The sequence below is a fragment of the Cydia splendana genome, chromosome 16, assembly GCF_910591565.1.
Source record: "Cydia splendana chromosome 16, ilCydSple1.2, whole genome shotgun sequence".
Lineage (NCBI taxonomy): Eukaryota > Metazoa > Arthropoda > Insecta > Lepidoptera > Tortricidae > Cydia > Cydia splendana.
The window spans coordinates 6332388-6351737 of NC_085975.1; the positions used below are offsets into that span (position 1 = coordinate 6332388).

At 35.7% G+C, this 19350-nt stretch overlaps 1 protein-coding gene and 1 long non-coding RNA gene across 4 annotated transcripts in view; both read left to right on the forward strand.

Moving 5' to 3' along the window:
- Window positions 1–19350, forward strand: part of LOC134798144 (thrombospondin type-1 domain-containing protein 4-like) — a 179119-nt gene that overhangs the window by 105169 nt on the left and 54600 nt on the right. The gene's annotated exons all lie outside the window — the stretch shown is intronic.
- On the forward strand, window positions 13358–13860 carry LOC134798163 (uncharacterized). Its single transcript, XR_010145160.1, has 2 exons — window positions 13358–13552; window positions 13633–13860. It is a non-coding gene; the product is annotated as an uncharacterized LOC134798163 (long non-coding RNA).

The following is a 19350-nucleotide window of genomic DNA, read 5'->3' on the forward strand; positions in this document are numbered from 1 at the left end:
ATGACAGACATTTATCTCAAAAAATACCTAAAGATTTTTTAAGGCAGCACTGTAAGGCACACATGTAACATTTTTTTTCTCTAAATATCAACGTGTGATACATGATGTTATAAGTATTTTAAAATTATATTCAGGTTTCTAAAAAAGTTTTTTGAATTGAATACTTTTTTTAAATAATTGCTTCGTAAGTCCAAAATTATGTCCCTCTCCCCCTCTAACTTATGAACCGGGCGTATAAAAATAATAAAAAAGTTTTACAAAATACATACTTTCCACGAAATTAAGTTATTTTGAATATCATCGATTGACCCATCCCAAAAACCTTCTCCCATCCCAAACATTTCCTCTAAAAACCTTCATTCTTATTAAATAAATTAAATTATTAAATGGATGTCAGCGCCGGGAAGATACGCCCTTCTGCTGGTATAGCTTTTATATCGAAAGAAGGTACAGAACCCTTTATTATGCGTTGGTTCGGGACACTAAAAATGTTGGCTTATTTACAAAAGGCCACTGCCTTATAAAATTTCTAATTGGAAATATGGTAAATTTCTTCATTTTGTGGTCATGTTTACGTTCAATATCACGAGTTATCGAAAAGCAAGATGGAATAATGCCATCTGTTCAGATTAAGTATTTTCACTCTAAGATAGTCGAGCACTTTCGTATTTTAAATGTAATATCAAAATAGTGAACATTTTGACAGGCCAATTAAAGTGAGTTATTACTACTGTCTAATGCGGATTTCTTTATAGAAGATTATTTACAAAGTTTCTTGTCTACCTACGTACAGTCAGCATAAGCTATTAGCTTAGTAGCACCCCTTCATATTTGTGTTGCAGGGGTGCTAAGCTAATTGCTTTGCCAACTGTACCGGCATACCTACCTATACAGGGGTTAGGTTAACAATTAATTAAGCAATTAGCTAAGTCTACCCATCTATGTTTTAAGGGAGTTCCCTCTGCCAACAAACTGTCCTGCAGTTTGGCAGAAGAAAAAACTGTACAAATAGGATTTATTTCGCCTAAATATTTTTTCTAACAAGAAACTTCGATAATTACCAGTCTACTTTTAACCCTCGAAATATTTGTACCTACTCAAAATCCTTTTTTTATTCTCAGGTGTTTTACTAGTATAAAACTAGCCTTTATTTACGCAAGCCCTAGCCTATCACAGCCTGTTAAAGGGCAAGAACGAGCGTGATTGTTCGATCAGAGTGACTAATTGGTAAATTGCAGCGACTCCAATTTTCCTCCATTCCGAGTCTGGCACAGTGGGAAAGACACTACAGAAGGCTGAACCAGTCTTGAGACAAAGTTCAAAGTTAACAAAATGCTACTGATACGGAATGTACGTTGAAATTCAAATATGGAATGTTAAGTTATGTATTCAGACAGTAATTTATAAGGGCATTTAAATGTGTTAGTTATTTTAATAGCCTTTTTTAAGTGACTAAATACCGGCCAAGTGTGAGGTTGGCCTCGCGCACGAAGAGTTCCGTACCATTACGCAAAAAACGGCAAATAAAATCATGTTTGTTGTATGGGAGCCCCACTTAAATATTTATTATATTTTGTTTTTAGTATTTGTTGTTATAGCGGAGAAATACATCATCTGTGAAAATTTCAACTGTTTAGCTAAGACGGACAGACGGACAGCGGAGTCTTAGTAATATGGTCCCGTTTTTACCCTTTGTGTACGGAACCCTAAAAACTATCCTATGTCCTTACCCGGGACTCGATCTATATTTATTCTATATATACCAAATTTCAACTAAATCGGTTTACCAATTTAAGGTTGAAGAGGTAACAGACAGACAGACACTTTTGCATTTATAATATTAGTACGGATTAGTAGGGATAGTAGCCTGCTGTAGACCTGTACCTTTTACGTCCTTATCTGCCTCACACACGCCGCCGGCAGTACACGCAAATAGCAGAAAACTTTTAGCGCTATGTTACACGGACGTTTGATGTAACGATTTACATTAGCGCATACGGCACCACTTAGAGGTTAACTTGCAGACGTGATGCCAAATAGTTTATTATTTGGATGGAGCCTTTAAGCCCTATGTAGACGATTCGAGAACTCGGATGCCAGTTTCATTACATTGCGGTTTTTGATCGGTCGGTTGAATTGGACGTAAGTAACCAACAGTCCGCAATGTAACTAAAATCGCATGCGAGTTCGCACGCCGTTTAAATCAGTCCTTATTCTGTCCGTCCGTGCATGCGAGAGTTATGGTTAATCGAAGCGAAGTTTACTGAGCTAGTGCCAATTATTTTTAAAGGCCATTTATTATCCATAAAATATTGAAGAGAAAGACATGCGAAAAAATAGGCCTTGTTTCATATTTGGCCCTACCCACTAAACCCACTCCGGCGTTTCACCCTCTTTGCCGTTCGTGAGGGCGCACTGGGATCGATGTCATTCCATAATAGGCCTGCAGCAACACTAGGAGTTCTGCAAATGATGCAGTAAATGTCAACGCAACTAACAGTTAAAGATGACGTGACAGTTATGATCCTGCTGCGGTATTATGTCGGTAATTTGTCTTGTTTACAGCTTATACTTAATATACAGCTTAGGCGGGAACTGTCTATTTACATTATATACGAAATATATACGCACTTATGAGGACTTTACTTTTGAACTGTGCGTAATTTTAAGCTTTTAAATTATTTCTGCTGTAAGAATTTTTACGAAAGCCTTGAATATCTTCATAAGAATAATATATTGAGGGATTAAATACGGGGTCACTAAGTAGATAACACAAAATAACTGGAAGGCTCTAGAAAAGATACGTCCATTGGCTAAGATGTGAGCGAAAATCTCTTGGAAACGAAGTGACTCTCTTGATAGTCGCTGTTGCCGTTTTATTGGCATATCACTTAGGACATACATATATATGAACTAACAGAAAAGAAGTCGGGAGATCGTTAAAACAGAGGTAAGTTGAAACAACTTCAATTTTGCGCTATTTATAATCGCCTTGAGGCACGGACGCATATTGAGAGATCAGCGGACGGTGAGACGCGGCTAAACATCGTTGTTTTCAGCTCAACAGTTAAAGATGTCTCAAAACTTACATTGTTTCAACCTACCTCTGTTTTAACTCACCTCGGTCTCCCTGCGTCGTTTTACCTTACGCCATGCTACATTTAAACCCTGTTGCATCTGAAATTTAAGCACTAACCTATTGTCGACACAACATTATAAAAGATCGCGAACTAGCCCTCAATCACCCACGAGCCGATTAAGGAGCGGAGTGCAACATTATCGCCCGAAACACCCATAAAACTGTAATAAAAATCGTGGAAATGTATTAAGAGCTAATTTTCTATAATCCATGTAATAACTGTCATTACTGACAAGTTGTTGAAAATGAAGCAAAATATTGTGATATATAGGATTAAATTTAAATTGATGTATAAAGTTAAAGAGCGTGACATGGTACGAATGCTATTACAGATTAGGTACACTTAACACCACAGGATAAAGTCTTTTATAACTTCTTTGAACCAATTTTTTGTAAAATATTTTTATTTTTAATAATTTGAATGCCCATAGATCAACAAGTTAACAATGTTATCAGAGCATTCAACATGAATGAAAGAAAGTTTTCTTCATGCCTCGAATTATCATTAAATATCAAGATCACTATTAAGTACTTTATTTAAGTAAATTATCTTTAAATAATTTGATCTTATTTGCCTCTACAATAGCAATGTCTCTACAAAAAACGAAAATGTTTTGTGCAAAAACATCTGACAGCCGTTTAGCCTTATCCTCGGCAAAGCAATCAATCACTATAATAAGCTGTCGAACTTCGACATTATCACCTCTATATACTCGGCAGACAATACAGTTTCTTGTTATGACCAGTAATAGTGTCTCTGTGTCCGTTAATGTCGTAGGTACTGCGGATTTTATATTGGATATTAAATACTTTGTCAGCGTTTTGATCGATGTTATTTATTGACTAAGCAGTATAACATTTTAAATATCTCGTAAAATTTGGTAACGGTTCAAATTGATTATTTATCCTAGGGTATGCAGTATAATTTGTACATACCTATATGTAATACATACATATTACTTATTTCTTTGGCACAGACTGCAAATATTTGACAGACATAACATGTACCTAAGGTGTCGGTAAATTGATATCTGCTACAAAGCAGTGTACGTGAATAATAGACTAGCCTTTCTAGGTACCTCTGATGTAAAATAGTTTTTAAAGAATGTATCACCCAAACTAACCAAACTATTTATTCAAAAAACTATAATGGCCTCATTTATTGTAACATTTAAAAAACCCATTGATGAGACCGAGAACAGAGATCGTGTGTGGTCGCCTCTGCTTCCTAGGCGATGAAGTGTTAAAAGATTTACATGTTACAGCTTTGTGAAATGTGGTGACACCACATTTGTGTATACTTGTTGAGTTTAGCCTATAAAACAGATTTTTTTAAATATAACATGCCAAAATCAGCTACACAATTATACAGACACATAACATACTTATAGAATGAGGAACAAAGAAGAAAGATTTTGTAAATGGTTATGCTGGTCTTTCCAGTTTTCTTAACATTTCCGCTGATACTTTTTAGCTATATCTAGGTACCATCGCGCTCCGCGATTGTTGCGCCATTTAGGGTCCTAGCTTAATTGGTTGTTGCCCTCCGGCCGTTTTGGCAACCAAGTTTCGTAACCAGTTGTCAAAAAAGAATATATCATCGTGTTAGGCAACTAGTTGCCCAAAAAGAATATCTATTCCTGTTTGACATCCAGTTGCCAACGAAGAATAGAGCTCAGACAGTTAGAGAAAATGTGACTAGTTTGTATTTAAAAATATATATTATATTAAATATATTAAATTAATATTTCCGAGAACATTTCCTACTTACCCAGAGTTGACGGAGCCCCGCTACGCGGGGCTCCTATTTCTGGGCGGTTTGCCCTTCGGGCATCTGAGCTACCTAACGAACCTAACCTACCTATTGATTTAGTTTAGTGTGACGTTCGTGAAAATAGTACACTTTGGGGGAAAAAGCCTAGGTAGGTAGGTAGGTTCGTTAGGTAGCTTCAGATGCCCGAAGGGCAAACCGGCTAGAAATAGGAGCCCCGCGAAGCGGGGCTCCGTCTAGTTAAGTTGTAAAGGGAATATTTTATGAAAATAAAATTTCGTACGTTAGACTCTTTAAGCTAAGGTCAGCTAAACGTAGGACAATATCAATTTTGCAATTTAACCAGTCGGTAACCAGTTGTAAACAAAGACAACTATTTCCTTTTCGTCAACTGGTTGCGAAACTCCACTGTCATATACGGTAGTTGTGGATCAGGAATATAATTTCTTTTTGGGCAACTAGTTGCGTAACAAGATTATTTCTTATTTTTCAACAACTGGTTGCGAAACTTAGTTGCCAAAACGGCCGGAGGGGGTTGTTCAATACTTACGCTATAGAATTTACAATTTAGCTAGAACCCCAAATGGCTTAACAATCCCGTGTGGTGACTGTACTACAAACATTTCAACTGCAGAGAGCCAGAGACCGCTCTCGACGACGTACCTAGTCCTTAATTTTGAAAAAGTGCCTCCAGAAACGGAAAATATAATCCAGAGCAGTTACTGTTTCTCTATTTATTCTAATTTCAACACGGGAAAAAGGACATTAGGTATCTGAAAATTATTTAATTTAAAACTGAATAAAATAACTGCAAGACGTAGGTATATAGGTACTCCCTTACTTTACGAGTACTATAAGTTTTTACAAATATCGTTGATCACGCAAAACATATTATTATAAAATATTATTCGTCAACAAACGACTTATACTGCAGCAATCTCAGTAGTTGTATATTATTACCACATAATATGCCAGAAAGTGTCAGAGCCAATGGAAATGTGAGAGACGTTATCACGACTCTGGCGTAAGTCCGCCTCAGGGAATATCCTTAGTTGGTAATAATTAGCGTCTGCAGGTTGTGCTTGCGGAATATAACATTAACCTATTTAAATTTGACAAATTGCTTTCGGCGTTAATAGGGGTACTCAGGATCAATTCGTTTATCTCAAATTCTATATTTGAACCTTAGTTTTCTTAAGCTATTCGTTTGTTTTTTCTACAAGTTTTGCGGGAAAAAAATAAAGATATGTCTAATTGTCTATGCTCATGTTCCCTTCTGGCTGCAGGCAGGAGTTATTTTTCGTGATTCAAACCAAGATCAATTTCTGTCATAAAAGCGCCAGACAATTTAAATTTTAGTCAGTCAGATCGATGATATAACTACCTGCATATCGGAACAAAAACTTTGTAAAGCCTACCTAATAGTAACAGTTCTATTGGCCCTAGACGTAGGTACCTACCACATTTTATTTCTTTTTATTTATTAGAGAAAATCGTATTTGTTTTTAGTCCTCTGCTTATTTCCTCCAATACCACTTTTCGCAACTAATCATAAACACTGCAAGCATCGGACATTTCGCCCGAGGCTCTTCATAAATACCACTTTGCTTTGGTTTACACTGTGGTTTTATTCCGCTCTCGGCGTTTACTGTGGCATAAAACTGTGCTACTGTCTTTCGACACTTAGGAACTTAGGCCTTCATTTTATGGTGGTTTTACTTTGTACTTATTATCATCATCTTCTCTTCTTCTTTCTTTGAATTTCTTTCTTTATTTGATCATTATTTAGCTTACAATTGAATTAGTTTGAAATTCTGAATAAAATTAATAAAATTATTTACTTTTCCCATTATTATGAAGTTTGTTATATTTCGTAATATCTCATACATTTAACCAATATAAAACCTTTAAAACTTAAAATGTATGTCTAAAAATAAATAAAGACTCATCTTAAAGTAAACACATTGCACATTTCAAACTATAGAATTTTGCCTACTTAGCTATAGTTTTTAACATTCGTTTCGTTCGTTTCATAATTCTTTTCCTAGTAAACAAAATAATAAAAATTCCTCTTAGGACCACAATTTTTTAATTAGCCAGCATATTTTAATTTAAAAACATCACGTAATAATTGTTTAATGTACTCAACTGTGACTTATTTACTTTGAAAATAACTACATTCCTGTTATATTTGAATCCTGTTACATGTACCTAATATAAGCATGATCAGGTATTACTAACTTTATTAAAAGTAATAATAAACATTATCGTCCAGAACTTAAAAAAGCGGCCAAGTGCGAGTCGGACTCGCCCATGAAGGGTTCCGTAGCAGCAAGTAACATAATAAAATTGCGGTTTACGATTTATGACGTATTAAAAAAGAACTACTTACTAGATCTCGATCAAACCAATTTTCGGTGGAATTTTGTATGGTAATGTACATCATATATTTTTTTTTGTTTTATCATTCTCTTAGTTTAGAAGTTACAGGGGGGGGGGGGGGGGGCACACATTATACCACTTTGGAAGTATCTCTCGCGCAAACTATTCTCTTTAAAATATATATATATTAGAAACCTCAATATCATTTTTGAAGACTTATCCATAGATACCCCAAACCCACACGTATGGGTTTGATGAAAAAAAATTTTGAGTTTCAGTTCTAAGTATGGGAAACCCCTAAAATGTATTGTTTTTTTTTTCTTTTTTTGTGTGAAAATCTTAATGCGGTTCACAGAATAAATATTAAATATTATAGGACATTTTTACGCAAATTGACTAAGCCCCACGGTAAACTCAAGAAAGCTTGTGTTGTGGGTACTCAGACAACGATGTATATAATATATAAATACTTAAATACATAGAAAACAACCATGACTCAGGAACAAATATCTGTATCATCATACAAATAAATGCCCTTACCAGGATTCGAACCCGGGACCATCGGCTTTATAGGCAGGGTCACTACCCACTAGGCCAGACCGGTCGTCAAAGGTCGAATACATCTACTTACCAAGTTTCAACAGTATAGTTCTTATAGTTTCGGAAAAAAGTGGCTGTGACATACGGACGGACAGACAGACACAGACATGACGAATCCATAAGGGTTCCGTTTTTTGCCATTTGACTACGGAACCCTAAAAATATATACGAGTAAGAAGATTTCGAAGTTAGCAATAGTTTTTCCTGAGAATTTTCCGCACATCCATATTGCTTATGTTTCGTAAGGTGTGCTACACTAAAATTAATATAAAAAAAAAGAAATAAGTGTGCCTGAAGATCAGTTTACTCCCTGAAGTTCTGACGTAAGGTTCTCACTAGTAGCAACAGCGGCGCCAAGTGTTAGCGCATTGACCGAGTAAAATCGGCCGAGATGATCCGTGAATCATACCACTTGAGGGAGGTGACTCGTACCTAGTACGGAGACGAGGGTATTAGAGTTCCACTTGATACTATATGTTGAGGGGCTGGAAAAGGTGAGGGGGGTACTACAAAACATTACACGTTGGATCTAAAATCCAGTTTTGATACCAGTGTTGTTATATACCGAATAAATTCGGTCGAGAGGATCCGTGAATCATACCACTTAAGGGAGGTGACTCGTACCTATAATACGGAGTCGCGGGTATTACCTAGAGTTCCATTTTTATACTAATCGGAATACCAATTGGCGACTGAATTCATATATCGTGTGACAAGACGCTTGTGAAATAAATAAATATTTACCTATTGCTATGATGTCTTTCATGCTTCTCTACCTTGCTTATCTTGCTTGCTTGTGGCACTGTAACTTCAGGCGCCACTACTATAGCAGAAAAATTAAAACTTGCTATAAAAATTATATCATACCGTTACCATCTGAATAAAATAAGACGAGGTGATCGCTGAATCATACCACTTGAGAGACGTGACTCGTACCTATTTACATCCTTCTTGTACAGCGTCGGTATAAAAGTTATGGGGTTCCCAATTTTTTTACACCGTGGTGCATTTGTAAGTTTAAAATTTCGGCGACGGGGCTCTAACCTAGCTAGCCTATTCGAATCAGATAGGAAACATGGTGAGGAGGATTACCTCACGGCGCCCCTCTCTACGACCTATGCCATTGGCGCTCCAGGGCGCCGCGGCACACAGTTTGGGAACCCCTGGCAGCTATACTATTTCTTCGTTGATGTACACTTAATAAAATATTACTAGAGTCATTTACTAAAGCATACTTCTTCGTTGTTGTTGTAGTACCATTAAATCGGCTAATATGACCGGTGAATCGCGGTTATTACATCTTTTGACACTAGACGTGGGTGTATCGTATCACTGGTATCATTGAGTCACGGGTATTCCTCTTGAATGTGGGTGTTAGAGATCCAGTATTGCTACCAGCTGAACTGACACCAGAAATGTTTGATAAAGATGTAATTTAATAAGAAAATCCAATTATTTCGAAAATAAGCGGAGTTTAACTGAAACTTAACTAAAGGTTTTAAAACTGTAGAAATGACCCGTATCAATGTTTCAGTTTACGCAGCAAAACTTTATTAAAACTAACTGAACATTATTAACAAATTATTAAGTAAGTACTGACCTATTTTAAAAGACTTTTGGTGTTCGTTCGCTATACTAATTTATTATTTCAATCTCCTTTTGTGCAAAAAAATAATACTTACAGAAGTAAAAATATTCAGTATCTCAAAACCAGGTAAATTACGATTTTCACATCACTAACGCCAGCATGCGGGGTTACTTAACATTCCTGTTGGATGCTAATCACATAATTACTTCAATAAATTATTTGAAGCTAGGATAAATGGTGTCTATTATTATTTTTGACGTAATCGGTGTTAGTCATAGATCTGTTGATTTCTTTGCAGAGCTTGTGCGTATGGCTTTGGCCCTATTCTGGATGATTAATTATAATTTGTGATATTGCCAACAAACACGGTGAAGATGTCGCCAGTGAGCAGTTAAAGTTTACATTTGTAGTCTGTAAAGTCTTCTATATGTCGAATACCGAGGGTCTCAAAGGCGGTGGGCGCGTGGGGGTAGTACGATAATGTATTACTTCACAGCTAAACCAGTATGCTACCATTGCTACCAGTGCATGAAATAAACATTAGGACTCGTTAACCATACTAGTGCCTACTAGACTTCAGTACTAAATGTTTAAAAGAACTAATTGCTATTTTTAACTCAAGGGAGCGATATGAAAGTAAAAAGAAACCGTTTAAATCTTTATTCAAGTCAAACTAGGCCGGCTTCAACCCTACATATCTGACCTGAGAAGATTTAGCCCTATATGGGACCGGCAACAAACTCAGAGGGACAAATCTTTTCAAAACAAGTTAAAACAACACATAACACATCATTTCTTTATTTCACAAAAGTAAGCTTCTAATGAAACATAAGAAATCAAAATAACACTTGAAATAAAACACTTAGCTAAATGGTTAAAGAACGCGGGATTCTATAAGCTATCAGAATAATCCTTCAGGTATAAACCTTCAGGAACGTAGCGAGTTAGGCACGAGGTTGGCTAACGAGTACGTCCGATCTCTAGCGCGGTCCGATCAAGAAGAACTACCAGCGGCGGAGCCTCTCCGCTCCCGCCTCAGTCAAGTTGGCAAACCTGCTCGACCAGTCTACCAACATACCGACAAAAACGCCAACTCGTGCCTACGCTCACTCGAGAGAAACCTCTCGACGTTCCAAAGCCTTCTACCTGTCATCTTAGTTCAACAACACGCCAATAGATGGCGTTACTCTCTACGCAACTTTATTTCAACAATGCTCCAATAGACGGCGTTACTCTATACACAACTTTATTTATTTTGTTACAACCAAATAATACGTAGCTCAACATTGCTAATCGATTTTATACAGGCGTCTAAAATAATGAACTATAACGCTGCAATACGTCTTTCTGGTGTCAGGCTCCGACATATATATAAATAAAAACGCATAATTAGGTACCTAATGATTTTTAGGGTTCCGTACCCAAAGGGTAAAACGGGACCCTATTACTAAGACTCCGCTGTCCGTCCGTCCGTCCATCCGTCCGTCTGTCACCAGGCTGTATCTCATGAACCGTGATAGCTAGACAGTTGAAATTTTCACAGATGATGTATTTCTGTTGCCGCTATAACAACAAATACTAATAACAGAATAAAATAAAGATTTAAGTGGGGCTCCCATACAACAAACGTGATTTTTGACCGAAGTTAAGCAACGTCGGGCGGGGTCAGTACTTGGATGGGTGACCGTTTTTTTTTTGCCGTTTTTTGCATTATGGTACGGAACCCTTCGTGCGCGAGTCCGACTCGCACTTGCCCGGTTTTTGTAGTGTACAGTCGCCATCAGATATATCGGGACGACTAAGGCGCTCACAAATATCTGAACACGCCTCTATTGTTGAGGCGTTAGAGTGCGTGTTCAGATATTTTTGAGCACCTCGGACGCTCCGATATATTTAATGGCGACTGTACATAATAAGTAGACATTTAAGTTCTGAAACATTTATTCAGACTGAAAAGTAGTGAGATCTGCTTTAATTAGTCATAACATAATTGGCAAATCATCGAACTACTTTATTTCCGATTAAATTGTTTCCAAGAAACAAAATTGTAATAAATAAATCAAATGTTTATAGTTTCACTACTAAATTTAATTGCGGAATATGAAATAGGGAACGTTCAGAAACCACAGCCTAATACTGACTCATCTTCTGATGAGCAACACCCATTAAATACGTTCTTAAATTATTTCTAAAACAATAAATTAATTAATTTTAATTTGCCTATAAAATATAAAAAGATTAAGTAGTCTACTCATCATGATTCGAGAATGGGCAATTCGTTATTAGACCCGCTTTCGCTTATTAGATTCGTTAGATTAGTTGGTATTAGACCCGCTTTTGAATCTCTTCATTAATATTTTCAAGCAAAAACTGTTTTAATTTACTTCGACTTTTACAAATCCTGTTACTACCTAAGTTCTTGATATTGCCCACCTGTTTTCCCCACTAATTATAACATAAAAACATTTCACCATCGCAAACAGCTGATTTCCGTTCATCGACATTCCACCAGAAAGAATGTGGAAAGATTTTCCTAAGGCACCTGGAGAAAAACGAGGCATTGTGCTCACGCGCAGCGAGCGCGATAAGCTCTAAACAAATTTCGTTCGTCACGTGTAAATTTGGATAAATTCGTTAGGCTATTTTCGACCAAGGTCTGGGTTCATTGCGCTGCCGTATAGGGCCGATACCAACTCAAATAGGTGACTGGAAGTGGCACGAGTTTTGGCAACTGTTTTTTTAGTTATTATAGGATCACGTTTCAACGTCTGTGTGCTGTCAACGTCTTTTTTTATTGAAATAAGTTATTTTACTGTCATAGAAAAAAAATATTATTCAAGTAGGTTTTCACAATTCTCGGGCGGGTGAAGAACACACGTAGCTACTCTCGTAGCTTCTTCGACTTAGAATTAGGTACATTTGCGGAACCTTATATTTAATCTGTTGCATACAATGGTACCTATATTTAATTACTTAATCTGATTACTCTTATGGAACCTTATATTTGATCTGTTGCATACAGTGGTTTATTTTATAAATCTGTTTTTATATATGTTTCTGTATTAAGAAATCGATTTCCTAACTTTATCCTAAAAATAAAATAACTGTCTTATTCTGTGTGATGGAGATTTTTTCATGACGAACCGCGTATAATTTTAACATGACTAACAAACGTTTTCCTTTTTATGTGGTATTTAAGTAAATACAATGTTTCTGTTCACACCAATTTTAAAGTTGGGAAACGGATTTCAGTAATGGTGCCAGAATTTTATATTTAATTTATCGCTGTCTGTAAATCCACATCTTACGCTATCACATCCAGCAGCTCTACAACAGCAGCGTATGAAAACGTTAGAATCACGTTGACAGCGAAATGATTTATGGGAACCGCGGCCATTTACGTGAAATCTACGCTCTGTCCACGTGTACGGTAACAATAAGCGAGTATTACGTGGGTACGAAGTGAAGACATCACACCTCGATATGGGATACGCTATGGTTCTTATGATTAGAGTGGACTAAGATGGCTGGCGATTTGTTGGCAGACTAAATAAACATAGCAGAGCAAATGATTTATTTATTTATTTATTTGGTATGTTTGAACAAATGAGGAGTATTTTTTCAAAAGGGCTTATTTCTCTATTAACACCATACAAAAGTAAGCCCTTTTGAAAAGACACTCAAATATTCATGTTTATTTTATCGGTTTGTTGGTCAACTTTATCAGACATATTTAATAATTTAATCATGTTTGTGTAATACATCATATTGTGCTTAACCATAAAACATAAGTAATTACATATGTATAACTGGTAAATAGATAATAGTACGTTTTACAATATAGTACAGTCGAGTGCTTAAATATGTATACTTTTTTAGGGTTCCGTAGCCAATTGGCAAATAACGGAACCCTTATGGATTCGTCATGTCTGTCTGTCCGTTCGTATGTCACAGCCACTTTTTTCCGAAACTATAAGAACTATACTGTTGAAACTTGGTAAGTTAATGTATTCTGTGAACCGCATTAAAGTTTTCAAACAAAAATAGAAAAAAAAAACAATAAATTTTGGGGGTTGCCCATACTTAGAACTGAAACTCAAAAATTTCTTTTTCATCAAACCTATACGTGTGGGGTATATAGATACCTGATAGGTCTTCAAAAATGATATTGAGGTTTTTAATATCAGTTTTTTTCTAAACTGAATGGTTTGCGCGAGAGACACTTCCAAAGTGGTAAAATGTGTTCTCCCCCCTGTAACTTCTAAAATAAGAGAATGATAAAACTAAAAAAAATATATGATGTACATTACCATGCAAACTTCCACCGAAAATTGGTTTAAACGAGATCTAGTAAGTAGATTTTTTTTAATACGTCATAAATCGTAAACCGCAATTTTATTATGTTACTTGCTGCTACGAAACCCTTAATGGGCGAGTCCGACTCGCACTTGGCCGCTTTTTTTTCACCTTATTGCAATGGGTTAAGTTAAAGTGAAGAAATGTATACCTACATATTTATGCACTCGACTGTACAATCTTGTCACATAACGTAATAACATTTTCATTGATCTCAAATTTAGAAATTTGTTTTTTTTTTGTAATAATGATAACTATAATAAGGATTTTTCTTTGCGTTTTATATCTTTGGGTGGTTGACAGTCTTTTCTAGGCGCAAAAACATGTTGACATGAAATTTGAGCGTTTTATCTTCAGTATCCGGTGATCAATTATTTTTTATGTCACTTTTTGTACGAAAAATCTGAGATAGCAGAGAAAAAATAGTGATTCAATGGGGAAAATATTTACATAGGCAGGAATTTTTATATGACATAATAATTGAGATTCCGTGTAGGCAGAATATTCTCAAACAAATGCGATATACAGATTTTTGTAGTTCTAAGAACTATATTACCTACCTACCTATAAGGTAAGGTAGTAAATATCTACCTGGGGCCCGTTTCTCAAAAGCTTGTAACTTGTAGTAGGTACAAGGATTTTATTTTTTGACAGCTTTTTTAGAAAGGGACTTCCACTTGTATTACAATGTTACAAGCATTTGAGAAACGGGCCCCTGCTAGTATTTTACCTGTTACCTGTCTGTAGCTGTACTATAGGGTATATGCTACCTGTTTTGTTTAGGCACATTATAGGGACGATGCAATATTTCGACCCGTGAAATAATTCCTTAGATTTTTTTGTATATTTTATTACTTACGTACAAAAATGGCGAAAATTGTTCTTCTTTGCTCAAATTATCAAATAATATGACATAGTTTCAATTAATATAAAGCAAATATTGTATAAACCCTGTTTTCAGTTTCATTTGCACCAAATGCATACACGCGTGACGCATATCGTCGCGGAACGCACTCACCAAACAGAGTTATCACTTGTCTTATCAGATAACTCAACATTGCATAACGTGTTGCTAATATATTCGCAAATTCCATACCTGTAATAAGTAACACAATTTGATCAAAACTACAACATACATTGTATGAATAAAACTTGACTTATCGGAAGAACAGAGTTAATAATCCTTTTTGCATGAAAATAATCGATCGGATTATTGATGTTAGTCGGCATCGTACTTTCAAAAAATAATTTTGCCTAACCTATTATAAGCCGTATTGAAAGCCACTATTTAATAGCTGCACTATTTTCCGACGTTGAAGGTACTGATTTGCCGTCCAAGTTTCCAAAAATGCGAAATTCCCACAATGAAAATTTTCAGAAACCTCATATTTTTGTACAGGGATCGAAATTTTCCATTACAAAAATTAAGGTTTGATTAATTATTTATAAAATTTTCCTGAACCTGATTGTTTTCCGCAACTTGTACATTTGTAGTTGTACTCGTAGGTAGGTATTTGTAAAATTGGATAATGTCGTGAACAAAATGAATGACCTTGGTACCTACCTACTAGCGGTGAAGTGATGTGATTTTAAAACAATAATATAGGCATGGTGACGTAATTTTTGTGTTATAGATTGGTCGTTTATTGGCATTCCAATGTGAAATATTGCATGCCAGTATAAGGTAGCAATAGCCATGAATATTTAGTTTATTTGATCGACTATTGGGTTTATATTAATATGTTTTTAATAAAAATATGATTAACATCTCCATGTTATCTTAAACGATGCAACAGCTGTAAAGTTTGAATATTTTACGAAAACCTTGCCGTTTCTTTAAAAAAAAAACTGAATTAAGTTGCCTTTTCAAAACCAGCTTCAAGGGTACGAGTACCTGTGCAATGAAATATATATTTACCGAAAAGTTTACAGTATCTCATTGAAACTTACTTATCTCCATTAAATCCAGTTTTTACATGATTTTACAATTATGACTGCACGTGTATAATCAGTTCCACCTTTACATTTATAATTATAACATATTGAATGCCTCCCACCTACCATCCAACCTGCCGATGCAAAACAACGCTTCCCAAACTGTCAAAATGTCTCCATCCACTCAACGCTACATTTTCCACGCGTTTCAACCAACCGCCTGAATCTAAACAAGTCAATCATGTTTACATCAGATCGTCCTAAGTAGTGTTCAGATCTGAAGCTGCCGGTTGTCACTTAGTTCAAACAACATTTATATCAACAATTAGCTAGTATACCCTGGCCTCGAGATATGTAATGTCTGTTTGTAATCTGTGACCGCATTTATACTGGTTCCCTTGAGACGGGTCCTTGGTAATTGGTAATAACAGTCGTATCAATATCAATTGTGTGATTTGTGTGCATTAGGATCGGTCAAACTGAATCAAGTGTTTCGCAAGCCCACTTAGCTTGGACGTTTTCGCTGGGGTAGCATGATGCAGACATCGAGCAAGTGCACTAAGTATATTATGCGTAGCAATACGTATTTAAATAATATGACAAAAACGCAGCGCAGGACTTGTGCTTTCATCGACACCGTCCATCAAGTTCTGTAGATGTCTTGCTGTGTCCAAATACTACAGGGAGCTGATTTTTTAATTTAAATTCTCGATTCCATCACTCGAAAATCTGTGGAAAACGGCGAAATGGGGTCAAAAGGAGGAAAGGAGAATGAGGAGGAGGAGGAAGACTGTATATAAAATTATAAATTTAGTTGATCTTTCTTCTCTGATCTGTTGCAGTAACGCTTTCATTCTTTATCTTCCACTTTCATTAAAAAAAAACTGCAGGGCAGTTTGTTGGCAGAGGGAACTCCCTTAAAACATAGATGGGTAGACTTAGCTAATTGCCTAATTAATTGTTAACTTAATATATTGTTAATACATCTTATTGCTTATGCTGGTAACTTTATCTTAATTTTGTTTAATAGAAACATTCTCATTTTAAATTAGTTAGTTATTAGTTTTGCATCCGCAGTCTCTGCTAGACCTGGTTCAGCTTACTGATATTTTTTCTCACCTTTAGATGATCTTCGGCCTTCGACGTGCTCCGTTAGGCTACATGTAGGATTCCTGAGTGCATGTTAGTCCGGCCCTAATCGACAAGGGCAGAGTTGTTAGCCGGTCCTACGATAGCTGCTATCGGCTATCGGCCGCTAATTATACCTGTCCGTCACACGATATCGAACACTTACCCGGTTACGCGTGCCTTCCGAGTGTCGTTCCAATCGCTTGAAGAGCACGCACTTGGAGGCATCCAAGCAATGTGTCTGTGACTTCGAGATCCGTAACGAAAATAATCCGTAACGACGTATATAAGCGTAATTTAAAAGTTTACTTGTATTCCTAATTTTCGTATTGCTTATGGAACACTTGAAGTTAACTTATTACTTATAGATGGTCAAGCAAATCTTGTCAGTAGAAAAAGGCGCGAAATTCAAATTTTCTATGGGACGATATCCTATCGCGCCTACATTTTTCAAATTTGCCGCCTTTTTCTACTGACAAGATCTGCTTGACCCAGTATTATTGAGTCGCTTAACTTCAAACTCGGGTAAATCCATCTGTCAGATTATGCGATTTTGGTATTAAGAAGCGGTAATAGGGTAGATATTTGCTGAGAGGGTCAAATGGATTTACCCGAGTTTGAAGTTAAGCTACACAATTGTCATGTCTTGCGTCGATAGGAACGTATAAGTTTGCTTGAGACGGATGTGCCTATTATTTACCTAATTTTATATTGAGGCACTTTAGGGAGACACATATCAAAAAGTTTACAATGCTATGACTAATTCGTATAATAATCTCTTTGTAGTTAGATTCTATTGTCAGATTCCTCTAGTATTAATTTGCAGTTACTTGTTCGGTATTGACAATACCTACTAAAGGAAGGACAGAATGCCTTGCTTAGAGATATTTACATACACAATACTTTTTATTGCAGATTGCAGACCTCAATATAAATAATAATACAGAACAACACAAGTGAAGGTATAAACAACTGGTGGTCATTTTGCTAAAAAGCTAAAATATTACTCAAATAAATCATGTCAATATTATTATTCAAAGAAATAATTTTTCTACAGTATATTGTGATAGGGTACGAATTCATACGTGTTATATTTCGTTACTTTAGACAGGTATATTTTATTAGTTATAGAAGTTCTTCTGTCTAAATATGCAAATAGCTGGCTAGCTTATTTAATTTGCGATTAGGTCGATTTGTATCTATTAACCTCACATATTTATTTAATATGGTAACATTGTACATAATCTTGAACTATTTTTCATTCTTCTATTTCATTTTGTTATTGTTTATAGACAATTGTTGTTTTTGTTGTGTATGTAGACAATTACTTCATCAACGAAATAAAATAGGATTCAAAAGAAGAAGAAGGAAGCCGACACATACTGCTCTATGGTAAATTCAACAGATGAATTCTACTAAAATAATCCGAATTGAGTGGTATGATTTCTCGATCAAAGTGTAAATATTCACAAATCTCACCGAAATCCTTGAAACCCATAGATTTCCTATACCACTCGTCCAAACGCTGAAGGCACCATAAAACATATCAGTGGAATGTCCATTATGGTCCATGTGATACCAGATGCGTACAATTTTGCGTCACGCTCACCCCGTTTTCGAAGAAAGCTGTATCTGACTTGGAAAATTAAGTGAGTTACTACGTTTTGCAGATAAAAAGCGGCCTATCGTATAGTAAGGTGGCTCGCGGCACAGTATAGAGGCGAGAGTGCGGCCGCGCGAGCGTACGCGGAGTCGGGAAAATTGGCGCGAAAATGACGAACTGTCAACGATCGTTCTTTTTTTGAAAAGTTTTGATTCGTGAAGTGCAAAAGATTTTAAAAAGGTTGCAATGTGTTTTGTTGTTATCTGAATGATATATTTTTGGTTTATTGAGTAAGCAGAAAAGTTTTTTTTTGCTTTATTTTATTTTTGGTGGTGTATAAAAAGGTTAAAAATGATTAAAGTTAAAATACTTAGAAGTCTTTGAGCTATTAACAGCTCGAAAGTTCTTTCTATCTTTTGTGACAAACTTAGGTGTACAGAAATAGTGAAATTCAAAACATTGGAAGAATTTTTTACTATCAAACAATTATTTTTTTACTGGATGTAACATTTGTTACACATAAACTCTTCAAATTTATATTTAAATATCTCAAACGATTAGCCTCTTGTCAAACTAACCTGACAAAATATTATAAGATATACCTTTATGTTTTGACTAAAGTTCTTTAACTAATTCACTCTGTCACTGTTTCTAAATGAGTGTAAATATTATACGAATGTATTATGAAATATTTGCTAATTTATTATAGAACGTGAGATTTTCATGTGGATATTTATCTTTTGTGATCCAAATTAATTCAGGTCTTATAACAAGTTTGAGAAACCACGTGGAATTGAATTTATAGTGGCGTTTTATCTTTTCATTTTTTTTTGCTATTTGTAAACATA